This window comes from Coenobita brevimanus, chromosome 6 (assembly GCF_032717465.1).
Source record: "Coenobita brevimanus isolate Jiangsu-jjx chromosome 6, ASM3271746v2, whole genome shotgun sequence".
Lineage (NCBI taxonomy): Eukaryota > Metazoa > Arthropoda > Malacostraca > Decapoda > Coenobitidae > Coenobita > Coenobita brevimanus.
Window position 1 is genome coordinate 60,880,130 of NC_136959.1, and position 21,162 is coordinate 60,901,291.

At 46.2% G+C, this 21,162-nt stretch overlaps 1 protein-coding gene and 1 long non-coding RNA gene across 7 annotated transcripts in view; both read right to left on the reverse strand.

Moving 5' to 3' along the window:
• Rbfox1 (RNA-binding Fox protein 1) overlaps positions 1-21,162 on the reverse strand; it is a 377,774-nt gene that overhangs the window by 309,015 nt on the left and 47,597 nt on the right. The gene's annotated exons all lie outside the window — the stretch shown is intronic.
• The window catches only part of LOC145402419 (uncharacterized), a 55,578-nt gene that overhangs the window by 19,703 nt on the left and 14,713 nt on the right, over positions 1-21,162 (reverse strand). Inside the window, exon 2 of the long non-coding RNA XR_013897770.1 lies at positions 21,091-21,151. This is a non-coding gene — a long non-coding RNA (uncharacterized LOC145402419). The remainder of the gene's footprint in view (positions 1-21,090; positions 21,152-21,162) is intronic.

A 21,162-nucleotide genomic window follows, 5' to 3' on the forward strand; every position in this document is an offset into this window, starting at 1 on the left:
GGGGAGGGGGGGGATGTGGGAAATGGATGGGAGTGGAGAGGGGAAATGAGGGAAGAAAAGGAGGGGAGGAATGTGGGAGGAAATGGGTTGACGAAAGGGGCGAAGAGGGTAAAGAGGGCAGAAAGGGGAAAGGGAAAGGGAAAGGAGGATGGGAGGGGAGGGAAGGAGGCAAAAGAAAGGAGAGGAAAAGAGGGTGGAAAGTGGCGAGGAAGTAAAAGGGAAGAGAGGGTGGAAAGTTGGGAGGAGGCAAAAAGGGAAGAGAGGGTGGAAAGTAGGGAGGGGGTAAGAAGGGCAAGGGTGGGGGGCGGTGCCTGCGTGAACGATAATGGATGATAACTTTGGTGGCTGAGTTTTAAAATACTGAGAAAAATTTGTAGACAATAAAAAGGTTGCAGTCTCTCTCTCTCTCTCTCTCTCTCTCTCTCATACACACACACACACACACACACACACACACACACACACACACAAATACCCTTCAGCAGCTGCCATTAAAAACCAAGCAATTCCACTACTAAAGCAATTTACACTCGCTTGACGATGCCCACATAATTATTCTCGTCATTAATTACAGTATATTGAATAATGAAGGGGACTGTACTTGTGGGAGGCTAATGTCGAGGGTGAGGCGTTAGAGACAGGAAATGACAACACTTGAAATGATTGTGGCAGATGAGGGAAGTGGCTGTAACAAGAGATGGTGGTAGTTGAGACGGATGGTGGTAGTTGTGGTGATGAAGAGGCCTGGTGGTTTATGAGAAGGATGGTGGTAGTTGTGATGATGATGATGATGATGATGATGATGGGTGGTTGTGGTGCAGAGGGATGGTGGTAGTTACAGTAGTGATGGAGAGAGATCGTGGTGGCGTAGACTGAAGGAGAAATTTTAGAAGGTAGTTATGGAAGATGGTGGTACTGGAGAAGGGTCCTGCCAGTTATAGTAGTAGATGGTAGATAGTGGTAGTTGTGGTAGTTCTTGTAGCAGAGGTAGTAACGGTAGATGGTGGTAGTTCTGGCAATAGTAACAGTAATGGAAGATGGTGGTGGTGGTGGTATAAGTAGTAGTATTGTAGTAGTAGTAGTAGTGGAAGACTGTGGTAGTTCTGGCAGTAATAGTAATGGAAGATGGTGGTAGTGGCGGTAGTAGTAGCAGTAGTAATGGAAGATGGTGGTGGTTCTAGTACTAGTGGTAGTAATGGCAGATGGTGGTAGTTCTGGTGGTAGTAATAGTAGTAGTAATGGAAGAGGGTAGTGGTAGTAATGGAAGATGGTGGTAGTTGTGGTGATGTGGGCGGATGAACCAACCGAGGCTCTTGAAAAGGTCCATAAGTCTCACGTTACAGACCAACCAACATTCCCGTCTCTCTCTCTCTCTCTCTCTCTCTCTCTCTCTCTCTCTCACACACACACACAACCTCTCCCTTGTTCAAATACCCTAATAAAGAGTCTCGGATCAGTCTCTTCCTTAGCATACTAAATTTCCTGCTGCTGCCCTGGTTTTTCTCATCTCCTACGGAAAAATTGGCCTTCCTTCTCCATTTTCCCACTCAGGGTACGCGCACACCTCCACCACCACTTCAGATTCTCATTTCACTCCCACATTCTTGAACTCATTTCCATTCGGTTGTCATCTTCACTCACTTTGCTCCCCTCTCTACTATACTCCATTTATTCTACCTTGGTGAGACTAGGATACGATTTTCACTTCTGTTTTCCTCACACTCGTCCTCATTTAAACTCCCTAGCCCTCTCATGATCCAGACAACTCTGGTACTGTACTCCACCTAAAACCAGACGATATTACGCAGCTGAAAGGGAGTCATAGGAGCCTGTGTACTAATTTTCAACTTTTATCTTAACTCTCCCCTTTACTCCTCCCCCGGCGATACGATTAGTGATGTCCAATTGGAATATGTATTGTCGGAAGTTAAACCCCCATAATTTTTTCCCCATCAACCCATTACGAACCCATAACTGTTACGTGAGGCCTTGTTAAGTGATCCTCCCCTTCAACATGCGAGGTGCGGGGAGCAGAGGGACGAGGAAGAAGCGAGGACAGAGACGTTTAAGGATGGAATGTAAAGAAGAGAAGAACGAGGACAGAGACGTACAAAGATGGAATGAAAAAGAAACGCGAGGAGGGAGATCATGTATTTAGAAATGCAATAAGAAACGCAAAACACGTTGTCAAATGGGATGAGAAAAAAAAATGGTGAAAGATGCTTAAAATGGTATTGCGAAAATAAAGGTGAATAGAAAAGCTGAGTATATAATAATGGGACGAAACCACTAAAAAAATCAAAACGGAATTTTTTTCTTTGGCCCATACAATATCAGCCACAGCTTTCCCTATACCAGGCCGAAAGAACATTAGGTCTGTTGTTGTTTGCTTTCCTTTGTACAGTAGTACATTAAGACAGGCGACAGATAAACAAGGCCAGGGATAATCACAGGAATATACTTTAATGTAATGATATTCGCAACGTTATACCCTGACGAGGGAGAAAGAAATAAAAATGAAAAAACGCCTAGGGTAACGGGTAAATAAAGACACGGACAGGGTCAATGGAGAGAATGGCTGTGGGAATGAGAAGGGAGAGAAAGGAGGGAAGGGGTAAGGGAGGGGAAAGGGTGAGAATGTGGAAGGGAGGGTGGAAGGGGGATGAGGAGAGGGAGGAAAGGATATATGGGGTCGGGAAACGCAAGAGGGAAGGAAAGAGGAAGACACTGCGGAATAAAGAAAGAAGGGACAAAGAGGAAGTGAAATCACAGGAGTAATGGAGGGAATGGATGGGAGAGGAAATGCGGAAGGAAAGGAAGGAACGAGGAAGTCTGGAAAGGGGGAGGGGGGGAGTCAGACAGGGAAGAGGTGACACAGAGCCAATGAGGAGGGAGGGAGGGAGGGAAGGGGTGAAGGGGAGGGGGGAGGGATGGGGTGAAGGAGTGCGGAAGTGAGTAGCTTCATAGCACAATGTTAAAATTTGCTGCTACTACTACGAGCTGGCTGAGGCCCCCCGTCACTGGCAAGACACAGTGGCGCCCTGGCTTCGATTCCCTCACTCCCTCCACCTCCCTCCACTCCATGTCTCTCTACCTCTCTCGACCCTCCCTTCACTCATTGCCCATTCCCGTTTCCTTCCCCTCATTCCACTTGTACCCCTCCCCCCTCTTCACTCCATGCCTCTTGCCCTCCTCTCCTTTCATTTCCTCGTCTCCATGTTTCACCCCCTTTTTCTCCCTCATCTCACTCGCCTTCCCTACCTCCCCTGCCAGTGGTGTTTCCCATGACGAGAGAGAGGGAAGAGCGAGTGGAGGTAGAGAGGGGGGGGAGGGGGCAGACTGGGCCACACACCGAACTCTCACGCTCCAAACACTACCATGTGAGCACTAAATTAGTGAACAGTCTACATAGCAGTCATACAGAATACATACCACATACGTAAACGAATCTACCCCATCTAGATCCGAGACAGCCCAGATAATTAACTGAATATATCCCATCCACCTTCTTGCTTTACTATCCTTATCCTTCAGCATGTAGAGTTAGATCTTGTAGTCATAGTCTACTCTGTAACAAACAGCATCGAAAGGACCATAAGGTCCGTTGCTGTTTGGTTTCCTTTGTACCTTTGCACTTTGTACTGCATACCCTTATCCATCAATAAAGTTAGGAGGTAAACATTCCACTTAGATGTTATAACCAACGATAAAGCCAGAAAAAAAGTAGGAATCTGATTTACAAACGAATATACTAGATCATAAACAACGCATATCATCCAGTTAACAAAATACAACCCATTAACTGAATATACCCCCATCCATCTAACAAAATACACTATTCATCTAATATACCTGAAAACAACTACAAAACCGACTTCTGGTGTAAGTACCGTATAAGGAGAATGATATAGATTTAGCTGTGTTGTCAAGTGGCACCGGGACAGCTCTTCCATTAAATCAATAGGGAGACATGAAGTGCCACCTTTTTTTTCACCCGGGCTCTCTCACCACCGCACGCAATCTGCCCATGAGTCAACGGTGGCCAAAAAGTGACCTAAACCGCGTGTTCGAGAAAAGCTGGAAACATGACTGCACCCTGAAATGGAAGTTGGACCCGCCATGGTGAGGTGGTGGCGTGCGTGGTGGTGGTTTGGGGGGTGTGGGGGGGGGGAGGGAAAGAGATTAGGGGAGGAGTGTGAATAGAGGGACCGAGTGGAGGGTTGGAGAGGGGAGAAAGGCATGGAGGGTCGGGAGGGGAGATGGAAGCATGGGAGGAGAGAAAGCCATGGTCGGAATGAGGGAGGTTGAGAGGGTGTGGCGGAGGGAGGGAAGCCAAGAAGGGGGGAAAACAGGGTGCGGTAGGCGTGAGGACAAGCAGGGAGGGAGGGAGGGAGGTAGGAAGGTGGGAAGGGTAGAAGGATATGCAAAAGGGAGTAAAATGAATCAAACACCAACAGATCTAATGGTCCTTTCACGGCTGCATAATAAGAAACAGCCTCTGAAGGACCAATATCCCGGTTAAAACTAAAGTATCCTGCGAGTCAAGGGAAAGAACAGCAAAGCAGGCATGCATGAGAAAAGACAGCAAAGACAGTGCACTACAAGGAGAGACGGGAGGGCATGAGGGAGAGGGAGGGATATCCGGCAAGAAGGGTATCGAGCGGGAAGAAAGCAAGAAGTGGGAGGGGGGGGGGGGAACGGAGTAGGCAAAGAGGAGGGTGAGTGGTGAGGAGGAAAGAGCGGGAAAACAGAGAGGGAAGGGAGAGGAGGGACGGAGGGTGGGGGAAGCCTGGGAAGGGAGAGGAGGGACGGAGGGTGGGGGAAGCCTGGGAAGACGGGAACGGACGGGAGGCGAGGAGGGGAGGAAGAATGGCAAGTAATGGGGGGAAGGGAGGGGGAGAATAAAGAAGGAGGGTTACTGGAGGGGTGGCGGGAAAGGAAGCCCGTGGGACAGAGGTGAAGTGGAGAAGGTACCGAGCAGGAAAGTAGGCAAGAAAGGAGTAAGAAAGGAGTACAGTACAACGTAAAGCGAACAGTCACAGACCTGTATGTCCTTTCGTGGCTGTTTGGCGTAGGGAAGGTTATAACAAAACTTATCTATCAGCTAAAGACAAGGACAGAAAAGCAGGAAGGCTCCCCCCCTCACCCACCAAACCCTCCAGCCAAGACCGGGAGGAAATAGGAAGACCACCATGCACCACAGAAAAACTGTCATGGAAATTTCATAGGAAAGAGGAAAAGGCAATTTTATTCTACATTATCTACCTGAAAGTGAGAGTAACATTATGTAACTGCGTATCTAGAACAGCGAGATGTGGGCGCCAAGGTAAAACAAGCTATTAATATATAAATTGTTTACCTTAAAGCGGTGCAGATTGCCGCCTAAATTACTCAGCACTCATCACTGAGATCACACAAAAATAAAACGAGTCTCTTAATACCATGTCAAACAAAGCTAATAGCTACTAAAAATCAAACATCCACAAACAAAACTCACAGACGTTAAATAAACCATTTTTACACTGTACAAGCAACACTTTGCGACCAGACAATCAGCCAGACTATTCACCTTGATGCAGGACTACCGTAATCACCCACGCAAAACACAGAAACAGGGCACTTAGCTTTAGATATTGGCCGTGCTGGCCAGCAAGGCAGTCAGGTGGGAATCTAAGCCTAAGGCAATCAGGTGGTATGAAAGGGGGACGGGGTAAGGAGGTTGGGGCGGAGGGAAGATATGGAGGAAAGCGGTGTTAGAAGGGGGGAGAAGGGAAGGAGGAGAGAGGGGGTACGAGGGTAGGGGAAGGTGAGTCGTGGTGGTCACATTTTCCCAGTATTTGTTGGACGTGAGGGGCCGCCGCGGTGTGGCCCACACACTTGAGTCATGCACAGCCATCTATGCGTCTCATCTTTGCTATCACCATCATCAACTTTACACCCTGCTATCTTGTCATAGTCATCATCATCTGTGCTATCCTTATCTCATTCTAGTAGTTCAGTCACTCTTCTAGGAGCTGCCTAGCATGGGCCAACCGGCTTACTGCAGTTATCCTCTCTTCTTATGTTCATCATCATCAACTTTACCCCCAGCTATCTTGTCAGTCATAATCATCGTCAGTCTCTTTTAGCCAGATATTTTAAGCCTCCTGTGTCATCGTTACCATTAAGTAAAGAAGATACGGCGCTGATGAACTGCCTAAGGTGAGCGAGTTCAGTCCAAGCTTGTCAAATATTTAAGTGCATGATAACAGAGCGGCCAGAGATTATCACTGAATTAATCAGCCTATTATGGACAAGAAACTGCCAAGTAACCGAAACAGTCTACTACATCATTTTCCTTTTATCCCCCCCCCCTCTCACCTTCTATGATTTCACTCCTGTTTGTTTACTTGTTTGTTAGTTTGTTTGTCTGTTAGCAGGATTACTCAAAAACTAAATGAGAGATTTTGATCCAATTTGGTGGGCAGACAGCCTATGTCCCAGGGAACAATCGATTAACTTTAGTGATTTGGAAATTACGGTGCCTTCGTCGGAGAGATGTGCTCCACTGAGTGCCCCTCTAGTTTTTTATTATCTTAACTTTCAACTGTAGGCCATAACGTCCCATGATCAGTCGTTTTCTACTGCTTGCTTTTCTTTGAGGCCATAACTACAGCTACTAAAATCATACGTATACTTGCGTGAGACGTTCCCTCTAAACACTGCTGCCATAAAGAAAAGGCCAACCCCGTTTATACCATGTGGAACAGGATATGCAGAGTAGGATCCACACGCCTTGCTGTTCTCCTTATCAGTTGTTTATAAAGTATGTTGTACATTGAAGCAATAACGACGCTAATGAAGGCAGGTTATCTAAGCTTTATGGTGAGTTAAATCTATATATGAAACATCATTCATACGCCAAATCATAATAATAATAATAATAATAATAATACTTATAATAATAATTATGATGGTGATGAGAGAGAGAGAGAGAGAGATGGGGGGGGGAGAAGAACTGGTTAGAACTCACCTGAAGCCTAGACCCAGACATGCTCCAGTAGACACCCTGAGTTACAGTCGCCGGCTGAGTAGTTCACGCAGACATGCGGACTGGTTTGACTCCCTACCCTCTACTCCCAGCCCAACCATATACTCCCTGGGGGCTTTACCTCTCACAGCATCTCAAATCCTCCTATAGACCCCTCCTCCCCTCTCCCTTATCTTCCCTCATACCCACCATGAGTCCATATTTACCACACCCCCTCTCCTCAACTCCCAAACTTCACCTCCCCCCCTCACTCCCCAGGGATCATACCTACCACCTTAAGTTCCTCAAATCCCTCCATGTCTATCCTCTCCTCCCTCCCTCCATGTCTATCCTCTCCTCCCTCCCTCCCTCTAACCCCCTCTCCTCCCCTTTACCTCACTCTGTTAAGGGATTTACTTTACTTGGAGGTTGATACTTAACTACAACCCCTCCAACAAGCAACACACACACCACCCACCCACACCCATACAAACTGCAACATTTCCACCAATATTTAACACTACCCCATCACTCTTGACGTTTTATATTTTATCTCATCACTCGCCTCCCTCCCCCTGTCGACGATTTTACTCACTGCAAAATGGATCTCTCTACAAGAAGAAATTTAAAATAACCTCAATCAATCCCTTCCCCATGAATGTCTTTTGTATTCGATTTTATTTATAAGGACAAACCCCTCCGGACGCAGGGGCTAAAATCTTCCTCAACCCTTTCCCATGTGGATTCAGCACGACCATAAATATCACCACTTGGCTATGCGGAGGGAGGGGAGTGAGGGGAAGAGAAGGGAAAGGAGGGGAGGAAAAAGTAGAGGAGGGAAGAGTAGGGGAGGAAAGGTGAGAGAAATCTATAAGACGGGAGAGCTGGGAAGGGGTGACAAGGAAAGAGTAGAGGATGGGAAGGGAAGAACAGGGACGGGGAAGGGGGGAGGAGGATGAGAGGCGAGGGAGAGAGAGTAGAAAAAGGGAGGGGAGGGGAGGAGGTACTGAGGTCCGGACTGGTTTTATGGTGGGCCCAATAATCTGGATACCCCCGGGGGCTAGGACGGACAGTCAGCCTCCCACCAGACCGATCCTCCAGCTCACCACACCACAGCTTTGCCACTCACCATCACACTACCACAATTCACTACACCTCAGCACACAACTTTGCCACTCACAACCAACACACCCCACAGCCTTGCCACTCCTTCAACAGCCATTCCTTTACTTCCTCACCATGTCATCATGAATCTGTATCTTCAAGAGTTATTCTCTTTTTTCATACTATTTTTACTCGCCACCCAACACTCAATTAATACTCTTTTCTCACATGCCTGTCATTACCCACCACTACAATATTGCCAACAAAATCACCATCTTGCCTGACAACACAGCTCCCAACCACAGCCTAGCTCAATTCATCATAGCCTTCTGCAATTATCCTCTTTCCTTGCGTTCTTGAAAATTACTCACCGCTACCGCACTGCGTATTTTTACATCCCGTCAAGTTATGGTCCTACCAAGATCCCTTCCCCCGACCCTATATATCTCTAGTCAACACGCCTTCTTAAATTACTAGATGTCTAATCCATTTTCCCCATACGGTACTCTTATTACACACCACTAACAACCTACCTCCTACCACTCCAACCTGCCTCACCACACATCTATCTACCCTCTACATACATCTACCACTAGTTATCCTAATTCTCTTATCACTCACCATTGCTACACTACCTACTACCACACCACCCGACTAACCCATTTCTATCAACGTTTCTCCATAACGCCAGCCACAGCAAGGTCACCCAGGTCATATACACGTGCAGCAACAACGTCGAATCTGAGCAACGCACGTGACCCATAAATCCGCAGACTACCAAGAGGAAATCATTGTCTCCATGGCAGGCATTTCAGTATTATTTCTCTTATAGCTTAAATCACACGAATTACGAGGGAAGTTAAAATTAATAATCTTGCTGCGACTGTACTTCACGATTTTATACAGGCCTGTTTATGAGATACTAACCAATAACTGTGAGTGGGAATAACAACACAATAAAAATAATTATGATGGTTAAGATGTAGTTTTAGGACACTGGTACTTTTTGTCTTATTTTCTTAGTCAAGTCTCACACTCGTACTGGAGCTCCCTAAATAGCGTGGGTTGATGCACTGCAGTTATCCTCTGTTCTTCTGCTTCTTTATGTACGATAGAAGAGAGAATATAGTAAAGTCGATGGAAAAATTAAATACGTGACGAGTGTGTGAAGGCAAAACGATGGTGCGGGATGGGTCTGTGAGGGGGGGGGGCTTAGTATCCCATGGGAGGGAGGTGTGAGGTGGCAGGGAGACGAAAGATGGACGGGAGATTAACTAAAGGCCTCTGAGAGGAGAGTGAAATAGAAAATTGTTCGACAGCGGAGGGAAAAATAATATACTCATGAGTGGGGGAAAAAAAATAATACAAGATGGTTTTGTGAGACCAAGGAAAGATTTGGGGTACTTAAGGAGGCTAGATGTGAAACTGGGATGGAAAGAGGGACGAGAGAGAGGAAAGAGTGAGGGGGGGGGGGATGAAATATATACGAGACGAATATGTGAGAGCAAAAACGAAGTTAGGGTTGGTTCTGTAGGTTAGAAATGAAGTGTGTGTGTGTGTGTGTGTGTGTGTGTGTGTGTGTGTGTGTGTGTGTGTGTGTGTGAGAGAGAGAGAGAGAGAGAGAGAGAGAGAGAGAGAGAGAGAGAGAGAGAGAGAGAGAGAGAGAGAGAGAGAGAGAGAGAGAGAGAGAGAGAGAGAATGACAGCGTAAGTGGAGGGGTAAAGGAAATATCAGATGAATGTGTGAGACGATAAGGGTGGGCTCTGTGAAGGGTCGCAAAATCTCAACTGGGAAGGAGGTGTGAGGTGGCAGGGAGGATCGAGATGGAGGGGTGGATACGACAGGAGCATAAAAGACGACGGAGAGAGTGCGAGGGAACATATCAGAACCCGATTAAGCGGAAGGAAAATCAAAATACCTGACTAATAAGTGAAATGGTATGGGATGGCTCTCTGAAGTGGGGATGAGGGGAGGCTGGAATAGTCGAGGGATAACACAGAGGCTTGAGAAAGGAAAGAGAGAGAGAAAATAGGCTTGAGGTGGGCAAAATATTAACAAAATGAACGTGTGAGAGCAAATGGAGCAAAGGGAGTAAAAACAGCGTAAAGGATGGTTCTGTGAAGGGGGCTAACAAGTCTCCCTCGGGAAGGTGGTGAGAGGTGAAGGGGAGACTGGAGATGGGGGCGGGATAGGCATGAGTGAGGCAGACCGTGGTAGGGAGAGGCAGGCAGAGTGAGGTCAAGGAAGGGGAAGGGGGGAAAGGGAACAAACAACCCTGACCAGGAGGATGTGGTGGGGTTGCCAGAAATCACGAAATTAATGTTTCATAAAGTGCCTTGGCTAATTTCCGCGATGTTTTCCCCATCTTAAAGTATGACTAGGGATCTGAAAGTAAAATGACTACTGCCGGTCTTTTCTTGGGTAAAACTCAGAATAAGCAATCTAAGTTTTAAGGACACTCGTGGAATCTACAGGCAAGTATAACCCTTCTTACTATAAACATGTTTCCACAGAAATTAGTTACTATCAAAATCATGTTTCTTCTTTGTGTGTGTGTGTGTGTGTGTGTGTGTGTGTGTGTGTGTGTGTGTGTGTGTGTGTGTGTGTGTGTGTGTGTGTGTGTGTATCAATATTCACTGTTTTATTATGAAGCATCTGGCCGCCATATGAGGGGAAAAACAATACAAACAGGCAGTCTAGTACAACTTTAAACTCACGAAAGTCTGTGAATAGAGCCGCAGCGATCCTTTCACAACATTCCAATCTGTGACCATATTTGCATAAGAAATTCCAACCAATCATCCTTGTCAACAGTGTAACAGAGAAAATTGCGATTACTAAAAAAATGCACGTCTACTTACACTTTAGAGAGAACCGGATTAATTTCAAGGCACATCGCAGTAATAAAATGAATGAAAGTCCTTCGTAAAACGGTGCCAAAGTGAAAAGAAAGGCAATAAAAATTTTAAAAAGTTGATTTAAACTTCAGAGAAACCCAATCAATATACTGGGCCAAAAGTGCAATATACTGAATGAAAGCTACACTGTGACACTATGAGCCAAGCAGCACACAGGATATAAACAAGGAGCCACACGGATGTAAACAGAGCCACAAGGATATAAACAGCGACAAGAATATAAACAGAGCCACACGGATGTAAACAGAGCCACATTGATACAAACAACGAGCCATACGGATATAAACAAAGCCACGTGTTCAAGGCCCGAGGAAAGAATGATGCCAGCGACTCGTGCATGACCGTAGGAAGGCTATAATCACACACCGCCAAGGACAGAGAAACCCTCACGAAAACGATGTCTTTCCCTGTTACGCCCGTCGCCCTCTTCTGTGGGACTACAAACAAAGATCATAAGTGGAGAAAAGGTCTTCTTTGTTATCCATGTCTTATCATCAGCCACACTTACAAGAACTGTCTACTGTAGTGTAACCCTACTAGTTATTCTCTTATGCTCATATGTATTTCTGGTTCAAGGGGCTTTCCCTCACTTACACATCTTTATTCCACTAGAAACTTGTAATAGATAATTGTAGCCGGCTGGTTACTCGCCTTAGCTGGTGAGAATACGCTGCCCCATGACTCACTGGTTTAGTCAGCTGCCTCCCTGTGCACACACAAAGCCTCTTTCACCAACAGCGCCTCCCCTGCCAACACCCTCTCTACACCCACACCTACACCCTTACGTAAGAACACTACAAACCTTACCTAAGAATGAAGAAGCAAGCAAGCAGGGAGGCGGGCAAGGCGGGGCACAGTCTTCATTCATGTCGCAAACGGGTCAAGAGCACACGGCCGCTACGAGTAAAAACTGGTATGCGTTCTCTTTCTAGGCCATCCGGCTGGTACCTGCGTTCCCCACCATCTCACTCACTCACGCACACGCACTCAAACAAGCACGCCCACATGTACACACACACACCAGCACTCAAGCAAGCACACAAACACACACACTCGCCTTTACACAACACATACCTGCCTTTCCTTCAGCAGGGGCACTGGGTATCCTAATGCAAAATCTTATAACAATATAAAGAGAAAGGACAACAGAAGCAGACGAGTTGGCCCATGTTAGGCAGCTGCTACAAGAGTGACTCAATTACTAGAATAAGACAAGGATAGACAAGACGCATTTCAGCACCTTATTTTTACTGTCCGACTATTATACTTCCAAAAGGTCTCTAGTCACAAGGGGGTTAGTTCAGGCGACATACAGCCCCTCAAGCTGGAAACCTTAAGAATATGCATTATAACTTGGCCCAGATTTTCGTCCTTTTGCAGCTTATTTCACTTCACATAGGACAATGGCTGAAAATGACACTGCTACGGCTCTACACCCTTTTCACAGCACTTTTTCACGACTCGCACCATATTCAAGTGGCAATATATTATTACAACTCGGCAATCAACATGGAGAGAGAACACTTTTAGGCCAAGTTAAAGTAAAGGGGGTATAGTTCTACGGAAAAAAAAAAAAAACGGTCTAAGGGTAGCAAGAACACAATCAAAACCACACCATCGGACTAAAGTTAAAGTTTCCCATAACGACCGATCCCTGTGGTCACAAATCCGGACCGTCCTAACCTTGACCTTTGACCTTAACACTCATCGTGCTGGAATGCAACGCCGGGCTTGTTCTCGGCAAATAACAGTATTCAAAGTTTGGCTTCAAATTTGCGTCCCCAGAATAAATATATAAGGATTACCAGAAGGGGAATCTGCCGAGTCAAACGCAAAAGTACGTTCACCTCTCCTTTTCAGTTTCTCTCGTTCCCAACTGTTTCATTCTCTCTCTCCCGTTCGCCTCTCCTATTTCATTCTCTCTCTCCCGTTCGCCTCTCCTATTTCATTCTCTCTCTTGTTCGCCTCTCCTGTTTAATTCTCTTGTTCGCCTCTCCTGTTTAATTCTCTTGTTCGCCTCTCCTGTTTAATTCTCTTGTTCGCCTCTCCTGTTTAATTCTCTTGTTCGCCTCTCCTGTTTAATTCTCTTGTTCGCCTCTCCTGTTTAATTCTCTTGTTCGCCTCTCCTGTTTAATTCTCTTGTTCGCCTCTCCTGTTTAATTCTCTTGTTCGCCTCTCCTGTTTAATTCTCTTGTTCGCCTCTCCTGTTCTATTCTCCCCCGTTACATTCTCTCAGCTGGATTCACGGACCCTTCAGTGAGACGTAGAGGACAAAAAATTACTGACAGATGGATGATAACATACACCTTAGTCCATCACGTCTCAAGCATGTAAGAATAAGGCGATGATGACAGACAGGAAAAGAGGAACGGATATTTGCATCTGACTGTACGCAAACCTAATTCAAAAACTCCAGTCTTAGTCGCAAAACTTATGAAAAACAAAACAAACAAGGAAGAAAATATGGAAATTGGAGAAGCAAATCTTTGGGTGAATTTGATATTAGCAGACAACCAGGCCTGACCATTATCCCATCAACCTTGACAACCAGGTGACGAGAGGGTGAAGGAGGGCGTGAAGGGTGAGGTTAGGGAGCCCAGGTTAGGGTCAGGGAGAGGCTAGGATGAGAAAAGGAAAAGGGGGAGGGTGGGGGAGAGGCTAGGATGTGAGGAATATGGGTGAGGGTGAGGGAGGCTGTGAGAGAGGGAAAAGAGTGAGGCTAAGGTGAGAGAGGGAAAAGGGTGAGGGTGAGAGGCTAGGGTGAGGGAGAAGCTAGGGTGATGATGGGGAGAACGGAATGATAAGAAGAGCCAGATAGTCTTGAGACACTTAATGTAGCTACCTTACATGGTTTAGCTGCACTTAACATCTTTTCCAGTGTTTTTTTCTACAATGACAGGAAGATGATGACGACGAGGTGATGAGGAATGACGATGATGATGTGAAGGAAGTTATGAAAAAATGGTAATGAAATACGAAAAATAAATTACATATGACGCAGGATAAAATGTTTTAGGGAAAAAATGAGGAAAATGAGGATGAAGAAGTAATGAAGTAAAGAGGAGAGAGAGTACAAGGGTAAAAGGAGAGAAAAGCGGGATTGATGAGAGGGTTTGGACTAAGTAAAGAGAAGGTACAAAGGCAGATGGGAGGAAGTTGAGAAGGTGAAGTAGGAAGGTGAGGGGATGAGACAGGGTCGTTGGGGTACAAGGAGGTGAGAGTGGCTAGAAGGTAAATAGGGGAAAGGAGGTGAGGAAGGGAAGGGGAGAGGGGATGAACGAAGAAAAGGTTTGAGGGAAGGGAAGAGGGGGAGGGGGAAGAGACGTGAAGAAAAAGAAAACAGAAGATAAGATGAGGTGGGGGGGGGGGGGAAAGCGTAGTGGAAAAGAGAAAGAAGGGAAGAAAGAGGGAGGGGAGAGAACTGAAGTGAGGGGAGTGGAGGGTACGAGAGTGGCCTGCTTTATATAATGGAGCGCAGGTGAGAGTGGCCACGTGAAAGGTAAGGAGAAAACGAGCTTATGCATGTGAAGCGGAGGAGGGAGGGGCGCTGGGAGGTGGGAAGTTGTTGGAGGGGGAGGGGCGCTGGGAGGTGGGAAGTTGGAGTTGGAGGGGGAGGGTCAGGGGAGTGGAAGGTGATGTAAAATGATGAGGGAAGTGAGGGGGGGCCTGCTGGGAAGGGGGAACAAAGTAAAACAAGAGGGGGTTTCATGGAACTAGTTGAGAGGGGGGGAAGGGAGGCGCTAGGTAAAAAGATGGAGGTGATGTGGGGTCTTTGTGGGGTGAAGAGTGGAAAAGGAATGGAAAAGGGAAGAGGGGACGGAGAAGGAGGATACATGAGGAGGGGTAGCTGAGAGAGGGAGGGTCAAAAAAGATGAAAGGGAGAGAGGGAAGGAGGGGAGGAAACTTAGCTGAGACGGAGGAAGAAGTATAATAACTATAGTATCAACGCACAAAGGGTATATCAGCAACATGTGGGAGGTGAAGCTAATCATCTTCATAAAGTCAGCACTGCACTCATCTAATCTCCACTGTCAAATATGTTACATGGCAACCTTGTGCACCAATGCCAAACATCCTGCGCTCTCTCTCTCTCTCTCTCTCTCTCTCTCTCTCTCTCAATACAATGACGTCTACTTTTTCCATGATACCTCCAAAGTACCCAAGACAGACTTCTCGTACTGAAGAGGTTAATTAAGGATACATCAAACCCCCCCACTTCCAAAATCTCTTCCATGCTGATGAAAATCGTGTGTAAGCATTCAGAATTAAACAACACACGTTACCGTTAGGAGTGATGAATAAACTAACCTCTCAACACACTAAACACGGATCGACAAACACCTTACTCTCCTTCCATAAACGTCGCTTAACAATAATAACCTTGACTACAAAACACACAATTCCTAACACAAACGCAACGCACAACGCTATCCTGACTGAAAGACTAACAAAAACACACACACACAAACCAAACACACACCCTAATTCAAACACACAACACACACAACGTCCCCCTGACCAACAGACCAACTTTACCTGAGACTAATACCGAAGTCCAAACATAGAAAAAAAGAAAAAACATACGCCTGTTTACGTCCAGGCTGTCATACATATTTCATGGGGTGGCAAGCAAGACCTTAATGCAACTCATAACTAGTTTTTGCGAGGTGTGCTGTGGAGATAAAGGTGTCGCAGGTGACCAAGACAATACTAGAAGAGGGGTATGTGTGGCGTAGAGGAAGGGAAGGTGGAGGGGAAAAAGATGTAGGAACGAGGGAAGGAAGGAGGGGAGGGAAGGAGGGAAAGAAAGGGGGAAAGGAGGGAGGGAGAGTGAGTTTACAATACTAGAAGTGAGGTATGTGTGGCGTAGAGGAAGGGAGGGAGGAGAAAATTAAGATGGAAGAAGGTGGAAGGGAGGGAGACAAAGGAGGAGGGAAGGAAGGAGGGAGAGTGAGTTGACAATACTAAAAGTGAGGTATGTGTGGCGTTGAGAGGGGAAGGGTGGAGAGAATGAAGATGGAGGAGAGGGGGAGGGAGCGAGGGAGAGGGGAAGAGGGCGGAAGGAAGAGTGAACAAGCAAGGAAAAGGGAAAAAGAAAGGAAGGTCATGTAGGACTGAGAGGGAGAGAGATGCAAGGCAAGAGAGGGAAGGCAACACCAATGGGGTTATGTTTTGGGTACTCTAGAAATCGAGGAAGAGAGGGGGGAATGATGGAGGAAGAAGGGAAGATGAGGCAGGGTACGAATGAAAGGTCTGAGAAGGATGGAGAAAAGGGAAAAACTGGAGACAAAGAGTAGAGTGGGAAACGTTTGACAAGAGGAAAGGGAAAGAAGGTAATAGGTGGGAGAGGTGAAAAGGGGAGAAGGGAGAAAGGAGTGAAAGGGAGATATGAAACGAAAACGGTCCAGTGGGAGAGGCGAAACGGATCGGACGAGATGGGAAAAAAAAGAGAGGAGGAGGAGGAGGAGAAAATGTGGCTAAAGGGACAACGGAGACAGGAACAGGGAAAAGGGCACAGTGGATAGAGTGACAGAACAGAAGGGGAAGAGAGAAGAGACGGGTGGGGAGAAATGAATGAGGAACGCAGGATACAGGGAGATGAGGGGAGAATGCTGTGGGGAGGGAAGTAGGGAAAAAGGGAGGAGGCGATAAGGAAAGGAGGGAGCTGGGAGAGAAGGATGGGAAGTATGGCGGGGGAGAAGGGAGAGAGAAAAGGAGAAACAGGAGAGAGAGCAGAGAGCGAGACGAGGGGAGAAAGCAGAGAAAAGGGGTACAGGAGCAGGGATTAGGGGTGAGGGTGCCTGCATATGACGTCATGGGGTGGCACTGACCGAGACTGGGCCAACACACCCCGGCAGCCAAGCAGTGCCAATGCCACACGTCACCAACTTTTATCATCACCGGGGAAGCCACACTTTGATTTGATAATATTGAGATGTCGGTCCAGATGAGAGCGATACGGCTGGGGCTTACTGGCAGAGCATGAAATTCTCTTATGGAAGTCAGACTGAGGTGGAGTCATGCCTTTTCTAAACTGATTGTCTGACAGGTGTATAATTGGAATAGTTTGACTCATTCTCATCCCTCCCCTTTCAAAACTGAATTACATGATTAAGCGAGCGAATCACTAGTAGCATGTAACTCTCTCTCTCTCTCTCTCACGAATAACCAACAAATCTCGAAATGGGGACAAGCAGGCTTCATGCAAGAATTAGCAAACCCCTGCCCCCTCACCCAAAAAAAAATCGTGCCCCGATCACAAAACTTTTCACACACACACACACACACACACCCTACGAGCCACAGTGCTAATATATTTCCCAGCTGTGTCAGTAGCCAGCAAGGTCAGACGCTCGCCAAAACACTTAATAATACTTTCTCCCGCACCACCAGACCTTCAGTAATAGCAGGCATTAACAAGTGGGTGCAGACGAGGCAAATTAACAGCTGTTGTCAATATTGGGTGCGTTCTACGGTCACTCTGAGGGAGATAGTGATTCGTGAGGGGGATGGAGGAAGAAAAGGGGAGACAGGCATAGAATGGGAAAGGTAAGGAAAAAGATAAGGCGTGGGAACGGTAGATAGGAGAGGTAAAGAGGTAAGAGAGGTAAGAGAGCTAGAGGCATGGGAGGTGTAAAGAACTGGATAACCTGAGGACTAAGAGGCTGAGGACATGGGAGAGCTGAAGTGATAGGAGTGACAAAGGAATGCGAAAGAAAGTGGGATGGAAGAGGTAGAGGGATGTTAAAGGGAGGGGTGCTTGCGAGGTGTATATGTGGTAGTAGTGGTAGTGTGGTTGCAGTGGTAGTGTGGTAAGGGTGGCAGTGTGCTCGGGGTCGCAATATGGCAAGGTTAGTAAGATGTAGGGTAGATAAGTGGATGTTACGTATAATGTCGGGTGGGTAAAATTCAGGGTAGGTAAGTGGCAAGGGTGAAAGTGAGCCTAAGGCAGGGTGAAAGGCAGGGTTATGATTGAAAGATTGAGCAAAGGGGGAGAGGTAAGGCGAGTATAGGTAGCGTTAAGGTGACGAGGTGGTATAAGGATGATAGGATGGGAAGTACAGGAGATGGGGAGAAGAAGGCAGGCATGGGGAAAGGGTGGTAGGGAGTATTTTGGCAGGGGAAGAGGGCACTATAGGAGTAAGGCAGAGGAAGGAGTGTGGATAAAAGACTAGGATAGGTGGGAAGCTGTCGAGAATACGAGGAGTAAGTTAGAGGGGATAAAAGGCAAGGGGAGGCGAATTATGATGAGGCTGGGCAAGAGGCACAAGTAGGCTACCCAGCATTCATAAAAATAAGTGATGTAGGTCGCTTGCTCCATACATGGAGGCTCCTATCTAAGGGAATGACTGTGCTACGAGAATAAGAATGGGAGAGCAAGACAGCAGCAGCAGCATCCAATGCCGAAAGAGAGAGCGAGGCTGAAAGACAGACGAGGCAAAGAATAACTGGCACAAGTATTATAGCAAACTGACTGCTATAAAAATCAAGCAACAGAAAACATGCCATAATAATAAAGATAAAACAAAATGAAATACTAATACCCCCCCAAAAAAAAGGTACCCAAAAAGCAGTAAAAAAAAAAAAAAAAAATCATGCCACGGTGAGAGAGAAAGTGAGTGTACAGGTAGGGAGCAAGGAGGGCCTACCTAACAGCCTAGGTAAACAGGCCTGGTTTGTTAGCCTGGAGGGGCAATGGTGGAGGGACTTCTTTCTACACACAGCACACCCACCCACTGGCCCAATAACGAATAGGCCTACACCATCCAGCCTAGCCCACACCCCTACACTCAATCTCCGGCCTACACCATCCATGTATCAGCATCCAGCCTAGCCTACACCCATACACTGTCTCTAGCTTACACCCTCCATCTCTAACCGTCCAGTCTAGCCTGCCTACACCCCAACAATATCTCTCCAGCATACACCCTCCACCTCACACCATCCAACCTACACTACACCACTACAAAATATCTCCAGCGTACACCCTCCATCTCACACCATCCAACCTAGCCTACACCACTACACTCGGCCTCCAATTATGACTATGGAAGTTAAGTAACAATTCTTCCCTTGCGATTTATTCTGTATATTACACACTAATATCCTCTGACATGTTGCAGACAGGGCGACATGGAGGCGATTTGTTTGTGGCCACCGCTTACGGGATTGAGGCGTCTGGCAATAGACAGGTATGTTGTAGATTCAAACTCACGCTGGTATTAAAAGATATAAATAACTAACAAAATGGGAATACATTATATAAAAGAAAATGTTTAGCAGTAGGCAAAATGAGACGCTTAGGAGAGGGTCTTAAGAATCTCATACGCCACCTCCCCCCACCCCCACCTCGCTCTCTCTCTCTCTCTCTCCCTTCCCCATCTCCACCCTCCTTGTTAACATAATGGGGTGGTTGGAACGTCCCTACATTTTACCGTAGCGGAATGATTGGGGTCGGAAAAGCTTATCCACCTGTGATGAATTCCAAAGGGAGGTAGTGGGCTAATGGTGGGCCCTAACTTGTGCCTTCCTGTGAACTGGGAGAGAAGAAGGAAGGAGACGAAAAGTGAGGAAGAAGGAAAGAAGATGGAGACATGAGAGAGAGGAGGACGCAATGAAGGGGGAGGGGAGAGTGGATAGGGATGGCGAGGTGGAACAGATGATGTAGAGGGAATAATGGATTACGACTTATGCCTACCAAAGATAGGGAAAGAAAAGGAAAAACACAAGGAAAGGAAGCAAAGAGGAAAGGAAGTGGGTGAATGGAAGCGACAGGTGATGAAACGATGGAGATGCAAGATAAAGATAAGCTGGGGGATGACGGGGCAGAGGAAGTGGAGAATTTTACGTACTACGAAGGAATAGAAAAACAGAACAAGGAAAAAGATAAACAGTAAAGGGAAGAAGGAAAAAAAAAAATGAAACAGAAAAGAAGTGATGAACGAAGAAGAGACATGTGTACAAGAAAAGAATAAATGAATGAAAGAAGAAACTGAACGAACAAAATGGGAGGGGGGGCGGGGGGACGCTAAAACTAGAGAAGGGCAAGGAGGAAGGAACATGAAGAAAAGGGAATACGACACTGGATAAAAGCAAACGACAAAATAATCCAGGGAAGCAAAAAACAGTAGGACTAAAAAGTATGGAAAAATGACAAAGACTCAAGCAAGTAAAAAGAAAAAGAAAATGGATATTAAATCAAATACGGAACTAACGAGAAATGACTGACGAAGAAATTTCTCTCTCTCTCTCTCTCTCTCTCTCACACACACACACACACACACACACCACTGACAATAGGTCTGTGGATGACTGGACGCGTGTACAATGACTCTGCTAAAAGTGAAAACAAATGACCTACTCCAGTCTTATTTTACCAGCCAATTACACCCGCCTTCCCCCTTACATCTACAGAAACACACCCAGCACACATCCTACATACATTAGACTTGTGAGGCTATGTATGTAGAAGTTGCTTTATCCCTAGTGGGGTGGATGTACTGTATCCGTCACTCCCCGAACTGCTGCTCTTTGGAACTCTCTTTCCCAGATTAGTTTCCCCCTAAACTTCAACCAACTGCAGTTCAAGTCCAACTGTTACACTTTTTTTTTGTTTGAATAATGGAGGACACCTGTAGTCTGGTGTATGGACTCTATTTTTGTATTTATATTTGTATTTCCTTCCTCTGTTCATCTGTTAAAATAAAACCTGCCTACAATTGTTCAGTATATAATAACTAGCTAAATATTACTAGATAAGTATTTGTTCTCATGTTCAAGCAGCTTCCCCATTCTCACACGTTATTTCTGGACCACCTAACTATATCAAGCATACCTGTAACTAACTCAGTGCTCTAATAAATCGACGGATAGCAACATTAAACTGGACATACCTAATATACAGTGAACCACATAGGAGCATACCACGCACAACAATGGAAGGTGAACGGTAACGAACAATCAGAGAGTATAAATCCAACATTAAGCTGAAATATTACTGCACACATAAGTACATAAAAAAAGTAAAACAAATATAAAAAAGAAAAGGCGATAACTTACCACAATGGCGACGGCAACAAGGCAAGGTACCACACGTAAACAAACACTCGAGCACACTTACCTGGGGGGAAA